This window comes from Schistocerca cancellata, chromosome 6 (assembly GCF_023864275.1).
Source record: "Schistocerca cancellata isolate TAMUIC-IGC-003103 chromosome 6, iqSchCanc2.1, whole genome shotgun sequence".
NCBI classification, from domain to species: Eukaryota; Metazoa; Arthropoda; class Insecta; order Orthoptera; family Acrididae; genus Schistocerca; species Schistocerca cancellata.
This window is the reverse complement of record NC_064631.1, coordinates 31,604,389-31,614,313: the sequence shown is the minus strand read 5'-3', so window position 1 is coordinate 31,614,313 and position 9,925 is coordinate 31,604,389. Positions and strand designations below refer to the sequence as shown.

General features: G+C 40.3%; 1 long non-coding RNA gene across 1 annotated transcript; it reads right to left on the bottom strand.

Annotated features, from left to right (window-relative positions):
* Window positions 1-288: 288 nt before the first annotated feature.
* Window positions 289-9,393, bottom strand: LOC126191362 (uncharacterized). Its single transcript, XR_007538340.1, has 3 exons — window positions 9,243-9,393; window positions 7,786-7,876; window positions 289-893 (listed from the first exon to the last, which is right to left on the bottom strand). It is a non-coding gene; the product is annotated as an uncharacterized LOC126191362 (long non-coding RNA).
* Window positions 9,394-9,925: the final 532 nt, after the last annotated feature.

Here is a 9,925-nt window from a genome sequence, read left to right as displayed (position 1 = left end):
TTTCTTTGTATTATGTAATTTCTTAAAGTACGTTCTAGCAAGTTGCATCAGCCTCTTTGATATTTGCAGTACAAGGATTTTTTATCCAGTCACACGCCTTCAGTTTCAGAGCATCTACAGATCGTTTTTCCATGTCCAATTTAATTTCGTCGAGATGGCCACTGAGTCTGTTGATATCCTCTTAAGTTACATAATCTTATGTAGATGATAATGTAGGAAAGTGATAAAATTCTCTCTTCAGTAGATTATAATGAAGTCCTTCACGTCTGTCAATAAATGACACAGTGCTTGGGCAACGTGTAAGTGCTTTATTGACTCCTTGAAACTCCAGATTAACATAGTTAAATCTCTTAAAATTATTCACCAAATAAACGGCATAATCCTTTACTGTTGTGAACAGTTGACACACATTGATCTCGTTATTACTTTCAAAAAATTGTATGGCACTATGATATAATACTCGAAACTGAGCTAAAACATTTAGAAAACCAGCATTTGCTACACGTTGCAGAGGGATGGAACGATGCTACTATGCTGACCATATATATCACGTAGGGACTCCAGGGCAAGGCAGGAGGAATTATGGTTCACAGGGATGCTCCATCTGCGAGTGGAGTAGGAAATGGGAATGACTATCCTGCAGAGTATGTATGTAGGTGTAGGTGTTGCCAGACAGAGGGTTGTAGAGAAAAGTAAATGTCTTCACACTTTGCAGTTTGATTGTTTATTGCGTGCAGGCCTGCGTAGGCGATACGCGGCCAGCGTCAGCCTTCACTGCTGTCGGCGTCGGTGCAATGCGGCAGGCTGCAGCAGGGCGCCCTCACGCACTGCACCTGCCGCGGCACGCAGCGCTGTCCAGGCCCGCACTGGTGGCTGATGCACGGGTCCCCACACTGCAACACCACACACACACACACACACACACACAGAGCCGTGAGCCTTAGAGATGGGGGATCCGCTCTTGAACTAATTAATAGAGTTGAATCTTTCAAAGGAGTGAACAATCAGTGATTCAGAAAAAAAGAACGGTAGCTCCAAACGTTTCCCACGGCAGAGAGAGAGAGAGAGAGAGAGAGAGAGAGAGAGAGACGGAGCATATCAGCAGCGCCTCTGCTGGTCAGAGCACAGTGCACGCCACACAACACAGCCAGCGCCGGCCTCTGCCCTGCTTCTACCTTGCCTGCCTGCATTGTGCAGTGCCCCGTTGGAATTTGTGTTTCACATATGCCGTGCCGTCTCTGTGCGTCCTCTGCCGCGTGCAGTGAGTGTCTGGTGCAGCTTAACTTCGCATCGCACTCTGTCGGCGATCGTTTCAGTCGCATGTCCTGCCCTCTGGGCAGTTGATGCGAGCAACAGGACAGAGAGCCACCTAGCGGATAACATAGGAACTACTTGCAACAACCTGCTCGCAAGGGAACAGACGATTTGTCTCGGAGCGGGTGAGTTCACCGCTCCCCCCACCCTCGGAACTCGCCCGCTCAACGCTCACCCCACCGTCTCGACTCTAGCCAGAGCGTTGAACAAAGCGACTCAGGTGTCACTCTGGTCTCTGCGGCCTCAGCTCACGCAGTAATACAGCTCGCGGCTCGACCTGCTCGACTCAGCGCCTCTGCATCGGAGTTCGTCCCCACTGGATATTGTTCTTCGCAGTAATACCGCTATGTATATTACATTATTATGTTATGTATACATCAATTGTTTTTATTTTATTTTTATTTGTTTAAACTGATTAGATTAGGTTCCTGATGACTCCTCTTACTATAGGATTTTTATTATGGACACTCGAATTTACGCTTTAATTACGAGCGAACCGATAAACGTATCGCAAAATGTGATACACCAATATTTTCCTTGTTTTATTCTGCGTAAGGCTATATGCAGCACTTTCGTTTTACAGTCAAATTTATATTTTTTTTCTTATTCTGGTATAGATTTTGCGATTTTAGGCGTCTTCGGAAGGAAACGTTCACTTTAAAAATATATGGCTTGCGATGTATTTGTATGAGGTTAATGAAATTTTAATACATTATAGCCAAATATATTGTTAATGTAAATCTCAAGTTACAACATTTTCCGATCACCCAAAAAACCACGATAGTGCAAAATAAATCAATAATCAAAAACTTTGTCATATCGTGGAAATTTCAATAAACAATACAAAATTCTTACTCATTATCTGTGTTACTTCAAAATAGGATCAAATAAGATCAAAATACAGGTATAGTACAGGAATAAACCAAGTTTAAAGGGCAATGTGCCTTCCATTTATTTTCTATTGTAAATGAGTGGTGAGTCATGAAAAAGAGCTAATTCATTTCAGGGAGTGAACAGTTCTGATCCAATCTCTGAAAAGAACAGTTTTGCCCATCTCTAGTGAGCCTCAGTCGCACTGACAGGCACCTGCTGCGTATCTGAGGACGAGTTTGGGCTGACACTGAAAGGGGGTCACGGATCAAGGGGTGAGGCTCGTGAGTAGGGTGACCAGACGTCCAGACTAATCCGGATATGTCCTCCTTTCTAGCTCTCTGTCCGGGGTCCGGGCGGATTTTTACAGTGTCCGGCTTTTTCGCAAAGTTGAGCGTAATACGGTTAAATTTGCAATTCGTCCCATTCTATTGCTCTTTTCTTAAATACTTTAACTATTGGCACAGCCTTCGTGATAAACACACATGAAGGCGGTGTTAGTAGGTGGCACCAGGATCGTCGATGTTATCGTTGATAGACTAAAAGCGAATGCAAGTATCGATTATTTAAAATTTCCGTTTCGTGTCTTCGCTTTGTGTTGGCTAGGCTTCCTGTAGTGTACGTATGATTTGTGAGTTTAATTTTTAACCGAGTGAGTTACGTAAAATATTTGGCTATGCCTAAACGGAAGTGTACATTTTCTGATGTCCTTTCCTACAAATATCCGGCTTTCAAGAACTGGAGAAATGAATTTGAAGTGGAATATAAGATATGTGGAGATGGAACGTATGTCTCAGTGGCCAGTGAAGATAAGAAATAGCTCGACAGATCAACTGTCATGGTTTTTGTGGTGTGCGTACTGTAAGACCTTCAGTACACACACCATCAGAGTATTTGACTTGTCGCTCTAACGAAGTAGGCGAGTGTCAGAAATATGTCTCGTGGTCTTATCATGGTGTGTTTATCTTCTGCCATTAGGTCAGACGATAGAAATGCCACTTGCACGCTTAGAGTAGCAGATTGACGGTGACCAACTTTAAACTGAACTTGATTAATTTTCACACACAATTATTAAAATAGTAACAAGCATAGATATTACGTAACTTGATTCTGGATGCTGTTTACAATTGACAATCTGAAGTTCCTTTGGTCTTAGTACGTTAATCTTATTCTCACATATCTCTGATACTTGACAAAGTGTCTATACATTTATCTTCATGGCTATGTACAGGAATATGATAATCTTCTTAGGTGCAGACTGAAACTTGACTATAGACTGGTACAGACTAATGCTGACTCGTACAGACTAATGCAGACTGACTAATCAGAGATCTGTACACTCGTTATAATAACTCGCCTGTTCAGATATCACTGCGCGAGTGTGATCTGTGAGGAGAAAAGGTTCTACATTAGCAGCAATCTCATTGGCTGCGTTAAATATTAATACGCGGATCGGCGGAAGCAGAATTTGGTCCATCCCTAAGGCAGCGCCATCTCGTAGTGCGAAGACGGACGAGCGCTGCACCTGCGCTGTTCTGCTTAGCGGGGCGCGCTCTAGTGGGAAAGTTGTGTATGCACTGACTACGCGGAACTATGTACACAACAGTTTTATTTCATTGTTTCATAGTCATTCAATTTATCTGTATTTGGAAGATTGAAGTGCAGTTACATGCCATCAGCTGCTGCTTGAATTGTACATGTTTGTAGCGGTGTGTCAAATGAAGGGAGGTGAATGGTCTTACATTTTTCGCTTTGTAAACAATTCCGTGTTGATATAACACGAGAAAAGCAGTAGAAATGTAAAGCCTTTGAAATTGAAGATGCAAAATGTTTTGATCAGTTCTGCAATTTCAGGCAATTTCTCAAAAGGAATAATGATGATCCAGAATTTAGGACTTTATCTTGTAGTAAAAAATGGGCAAAGTTTTTTTGTGACAGTAAGTCAGTTGACTGTCACTCAGAGTTGCTGAAGTTTGCTGAATACTTTTTCAGTATTTCAGGGCATAATGCTAATGCCGAAAGAATATTTTCTCTAATTACCACACAGTGGACTGTTGAGAGGAATAGATTAAACCTTGAATCAGTGAAAGATCTGTTGGTGGTCCAATATAATTTAGAAGAATTTTCATGTGTGTCATTTTACAATTATCTGTTAAGTAAGCCTAAAGTTCGGGAAAAAAATTGGTTCCTCCGAGAAGTATCAATAATTGTTAAGGAATGTATGTATGTTATGTCTATAAATAATAATCTCATTTATTAAAATTGAACGTATGTTTGATGGGGAACACTGCAGATGAGGATACCACCTGTCAACTTTGGACAAGTCACATGAAAGTAGCCAATCAGGAGTGGCGTTTAGGCAGCCGTCTTTTTAAATCTTAAAACTACACTTATATATAAAAGCAATTGATCCCACACTGTCACCACAATCAATGTTTTTAATTTAAAATAAAAAAAATGTTGCTCTGGGAGTCACCACCTGACCACCAGTAACAATTAACTACCAGTTTTACCGGTAATTCCCGACAGTCACGTGACTTGTCCAAAGCTGACGTGTGTTATCCCCATCTGCAGTTGACCCGTTAGATGTGTCCTCTTTTTTCTTTCTTTTTCCTCCTTTTTGAAGCTGCTTGTCCTCCTTTTTAAACAATTGCATCTGGTCACCCTACTTGTAAGAATAGAAAGAAAATACGTGAATTCTATCCATAAAGGATGCAATCGAACACTAAGACTGTTTCTTCGTGGACTATAGAATAATAGCTGCTACCAGTCACAATGGAAGGTGATCTTTTTAATGCACAACCGGTTACAGGCTTGTATCCATTTTCAGACAACATGCAGATACTACACACTGTCAGCAAGAGAAGGAAAATGACTCATCTTGAAGACAGGATTTTGTTCATAGCTGTACTTTAGCACCTGCAGAATATTTCAACGAAGGTAAAAAGTTATTCGTCAGCTATACAAGAAAACCTTTATTTGGTTCAGTTTACTGGTTTCGACAGTTTAAAGTGTCATCTTCAGAAGCGAAATAGGCTCAAATCATTGGTGAGCCAACGTCAAAATAAGAATCGGACGATAGTGGCCCGCAAATGATTGAGAAAAACGCAAATTGAAACATTTTACCAAAAATGAACAAGATGTTGGTGTTGTAAATAAAGGTTATATTTTAATTTGGAAGTACAAGCTTTCAGAGCAGCTTTTGTCCGCTGCTATATGTAAATACTCTAAGAGTGAAAAATCCTTTATGTTTAGTGAGGACATAAGTAACAAAAGAGTACTATCCAGCAAAATTTTATTGAAATGTCAAGTATGTAAAGTAAAGAAATGTACAATGGCATCTCTCTGTAACATGCACAAAATGTAGTGCTTATGCATTGAGGTGTACTGGGAAGGGGAGGAAAGCAGCGCAGATATACTCTGCTATGACGGATCTCCCACCGTCACCCGTCAAATTTGAGAGGTATAAACGATTACATAACGCCCTAAGAGAAGTCAAAGAAGCATCTATGCAGTGATCAGTTGAAGAAACTGTAGATCCTTATCAGTATACTGATATTGCTGCTGCGCTGGGCAGTTCCTGGCAGAAGAGAGGCCATACATCGCTCAATAGAATTGTGACAGTTACCACTATAGACACAGGCAAGCTGCCAGACTATGAATTTCTGACAAAACACTGCCAGTGTTGGGTAAGTAAGGTAAATGAACACAAATGTGACAAAAGCTTTGAAGGTTTCTGTGGTGGTATGTAAAGGAAGGGGACAGTCTCTATTTTTAGTAGGTCAATTGCTGGACGTGACGTACGATTTGCTCACTACCTTGGTGATGAAGACTCTAAAGGCTTCAATAGTGTTGTGACTTTTAAACCATATGGTGAAACTTAAATTTAAAAAAAATGGAATGTGCGTAACGTGTGCAGAAGAGAATGAGGGCAAGACGTAAGAAACTCTGCAAGGACATGACAGTAAAAAAAACTCTCTGATGACAAAGCCATTGCTTGACAAAGCAAACTCACCAAATCAGAAGTAGAAAACTCCATATAATATTACGGTCTAGCTATCACGATAAACGGTGAAAAAGTCTGTGAGATGAGGAAAGCAGTGTGGGCAAATCGGTTTCACATAATATCCACTGATGAGCATCCATAACATGGCCTCTGCCCAGAAGGAAACACTTTATGGTGCAAGTATAATAGGTGTGAAGAAAATGGAGAAAAAAATACAAATGTACACTCTATGTCATGAACTGTTTAAACTGTTATCGTAGAAGTAAAGACAATTTATAGAGATCTTTCATATACTCAACTCCAGCAAATATGTGTACATGGAAAAATACAGAAACCGAATGAGTTTCAGCAGTTACATTTGGGAGCATTTGCCTAAAACTGTTTTTGTTGGCATGTCAACTTTTTAGATTGGTGTGATGGACGCCATAACATGTTTTAATGATGGAGTAACGGGCAGATTAAAAACCATGCGCAAACTAGGCATCAAAAGTTGAGACGACATGAAAAGTGGGGAGCAAAGAGTGGACGGACAATGAGTTGCTGAAGCTGAAAAAAAGATGCTGTAAGCATGAAAATGAGGCCAGAATACCAAAGAAAAGAAAGTAGACAAAGAAGATGAAAAGGACACTCAGAATCAACAAGATTATAGAGCTGTAATGTTTTGGCGTGTTATCGATGAGAAGAAAATGACATACAAAGCTTTAACTAAACAAACACTGTTTTTTCCCTTGTTTCACAAATTTTATTATGGTTACTGCACAACCTAGGTTTCGGGTGATAACCGCTAGGTTGTGCAGTTACCATAATAAAATATATGAGACAAGACAAAAAACAGTATTTGTTTAGTTAATTTACATTGTTTCACAAAGAACCCTCGGTTTATTCCATTAAATTGATACAAATGCTTCGTTTCAGTTTCTTGCAATCAACGTTTTTGCATGGTTAAGTATAATTATCTCATCCATTATTAAAGTTACAAAAACAAAACTATGCATGAATAGTAATTTAGTGCACATACAGTGAACCACATTAATAAATAATGTATTAAATATTTTAAGATGGAGCATTACTACGAGAAAAAATACACAAAACAACAAATTGGTAAAAATTCCTGGTTTACTGTTTCAAGAACTTTATAATTAAAAGAATAAAATTAGTTTTGACCTTTCATTCTGAATAATGTGGAAGTTCAGCGTACCTAAAATAAAAATTACACATAATTCAGTACGTAAGAAAAAACTCGATATTCAGGGCACGTATTCGACTGTTTATATATTTTGTCACAAGGAGGTCACGATATACTAACTTTTGGTTAAAGTTTCATTCCAATATCTATTATAGTATTTTAACAATGCTAGTAAAAACTAAGGGCTATGACGTCCAGGTCCCCTTAAACTACCAACAATTACAACATCACTAAGTTACAGTTGACCCTCGGGGCAGTTATCAACAGTAGACACGTGTTCGTTTAATACAAAATCTCATAAAAAATCGAATCGATTGATGATCAGCGGTGTCGGTCCCACAGGGGGATTCTCACAGATCGGTACATACGTTCGTACAGCAAATACATCTTACTACAAGTATTTTATTACCTTTTTTAGTTCAGCTGTAGCAACAATTGATAGCACCAGAGAAATGAAGAAAATTTTCATAAGGACTGCCATGATGCGCAGTAAATGTCCGCTGTAAAAGAAAAGACATATTTGTTATTTTAATGCTATCTGCCTTAGTGAAGGTAAAGTCAGTGCTTTATATGAGAAAATGAGCAACTGCGAGGATAAGCCAAACACGATATGCACCTTATTTTTTTTTTAGACCAGTACAAAATTTGCAGTGAAATCATTCTTCAACAGAGTCATTTTGCTTTTCAGTGCATTTCGTTAATTGTTGCACAAGTTTTTCAATACCCGCAAACAAACAAAAAATATTTTTTCAATTGAGCAGCACCGCATCGTTCACCTCTTCATAGAAGGTGAATAGAAGGTCTCTTAAACTATCTTGAAGTGGACGCAATTTATGGAAATCCGACAGGACGTGATAATAACTGTTTACAGATGCTTCATGCCTCTAAATGGATATTATGAGCAGTGTAAACGGTGTGGGTGACTATATGTGGACGCACATGACGCGGTAACAAAAGTATGTAAGCGGAGCAGGCACGGGTGGCGGACCACCCTACCGAAGATATGGGCTGCAAATGGGGAAACGCATCGAGATAAGCGACTCTGGCGAAGGGCAGGTTACTACTACTCAGAGCCCGTGAACGAGTATCTCGATAACGGCGAAACTGGTCGAAATGTTCAGGTGCGACAACGGAAATACTGTTTCTTTGAATGTTCAAATGCTTACTGTCAAGGACGCGAAAGGGCACTACCATGTGCAAGTTACAAATAGTAACAAAATTTGAGTAGCATCTCAGAAATATACAGAAGAAGAAAAGGGAGATTACATTTTGTCTGACTGAAGACGAGGTCATTAGTGATGGAACACAAACTCTGATTGCGGAAAAAGGGGAATAAAAGATATGTGGGTCTTTTTGGAAGAGTCAATCCCGGAATTCGCCTTAAGCGATTTAGGGAAACCAGGGATAAACTAAATCTGCAGGGCCAGATGAGAATTTAAATCGTTGTCGATCTCACTTACTCAACACCACAGAGGAAAACCAACAAACACAACAGAAATTAAAAAATAAACAGTTACGCATACTGAAAAAAATCAGCAAGAAACAGCAAGTGAAAATGAAATACGTGGAAAAATGGGCAAGCTCAATATGTTCAACAATCCTTCAGTTTTTTAACTACAGAAAAAAAATAAGATACGGAGAAAACTGAAGTAAAGTGATAGAAAAAGTCCCCTGTGCACACGCAGGAAGATACTAGACTCAAGAGAGCAAACAGTTCGCATTCCAGACGCTGATAGAAAAGCAGATAACGAACGTATACCTCACTATCACTATGACAAGCGAAACAGCAGTGCTGAGAGTCCTGTGTTAGGCTTAAAGATATTTAGCACAACGGCTATAACATTAATAGCGTGTAGCTCAACTTACTCAGGCAGAGATGTGAGCAGCTGCGCTAGTTCCAGTCTCCGTTTCGGAGGAACCTGCCGACTTCTTATAGGCACACAGCTGACCTCATGGCTCGCTTCCAGCTGCAGGGGAACTACCGCATTCACGGCCGCACGATAACCTCTCTGCTTCGAGGAACAGCTTGTTGTGCAAGTGGTTGGAGGTCGTTAAGATATATGGCTGCACTCCAGAAGAACCAATTGAAACACGAGCTCCTAGAAGGTGTTTACGTTACCGCTTCCTTCTCTCTTTCGTCGTGTGAGTGACGACGGGCCGCGGGCCAACGGTCGAAAACCTTTCGCTGAGGTTTCTCAACGACGCTGCTTCTCTGTCCGCAGATGCAACGTCAGTAAACAATCTCAGGGAGGAGTTTTTGACGAGATATTTGCACACTGAGATATTAACCGGCAACCTGCAATGCTCTGCAGGACAATGCGGCAGCACGATCTTATTTACACTTGAGAAGCAGGAAGGGGAGAGGAGAGAAGTGAAAGTATTGTTACGAGCGCTGAGATAGACAACTGGTGTTTACGCGCCACTGAATAAACTACTCATTTAACTTAGAACAGGAACAGAAACAGCACTTACACTATATCTTACCTTACCTGCTCACGACGCTTCGCTAGTAGTGTGCGTAAAACTACTTTCTCCGATGATATCGTTAT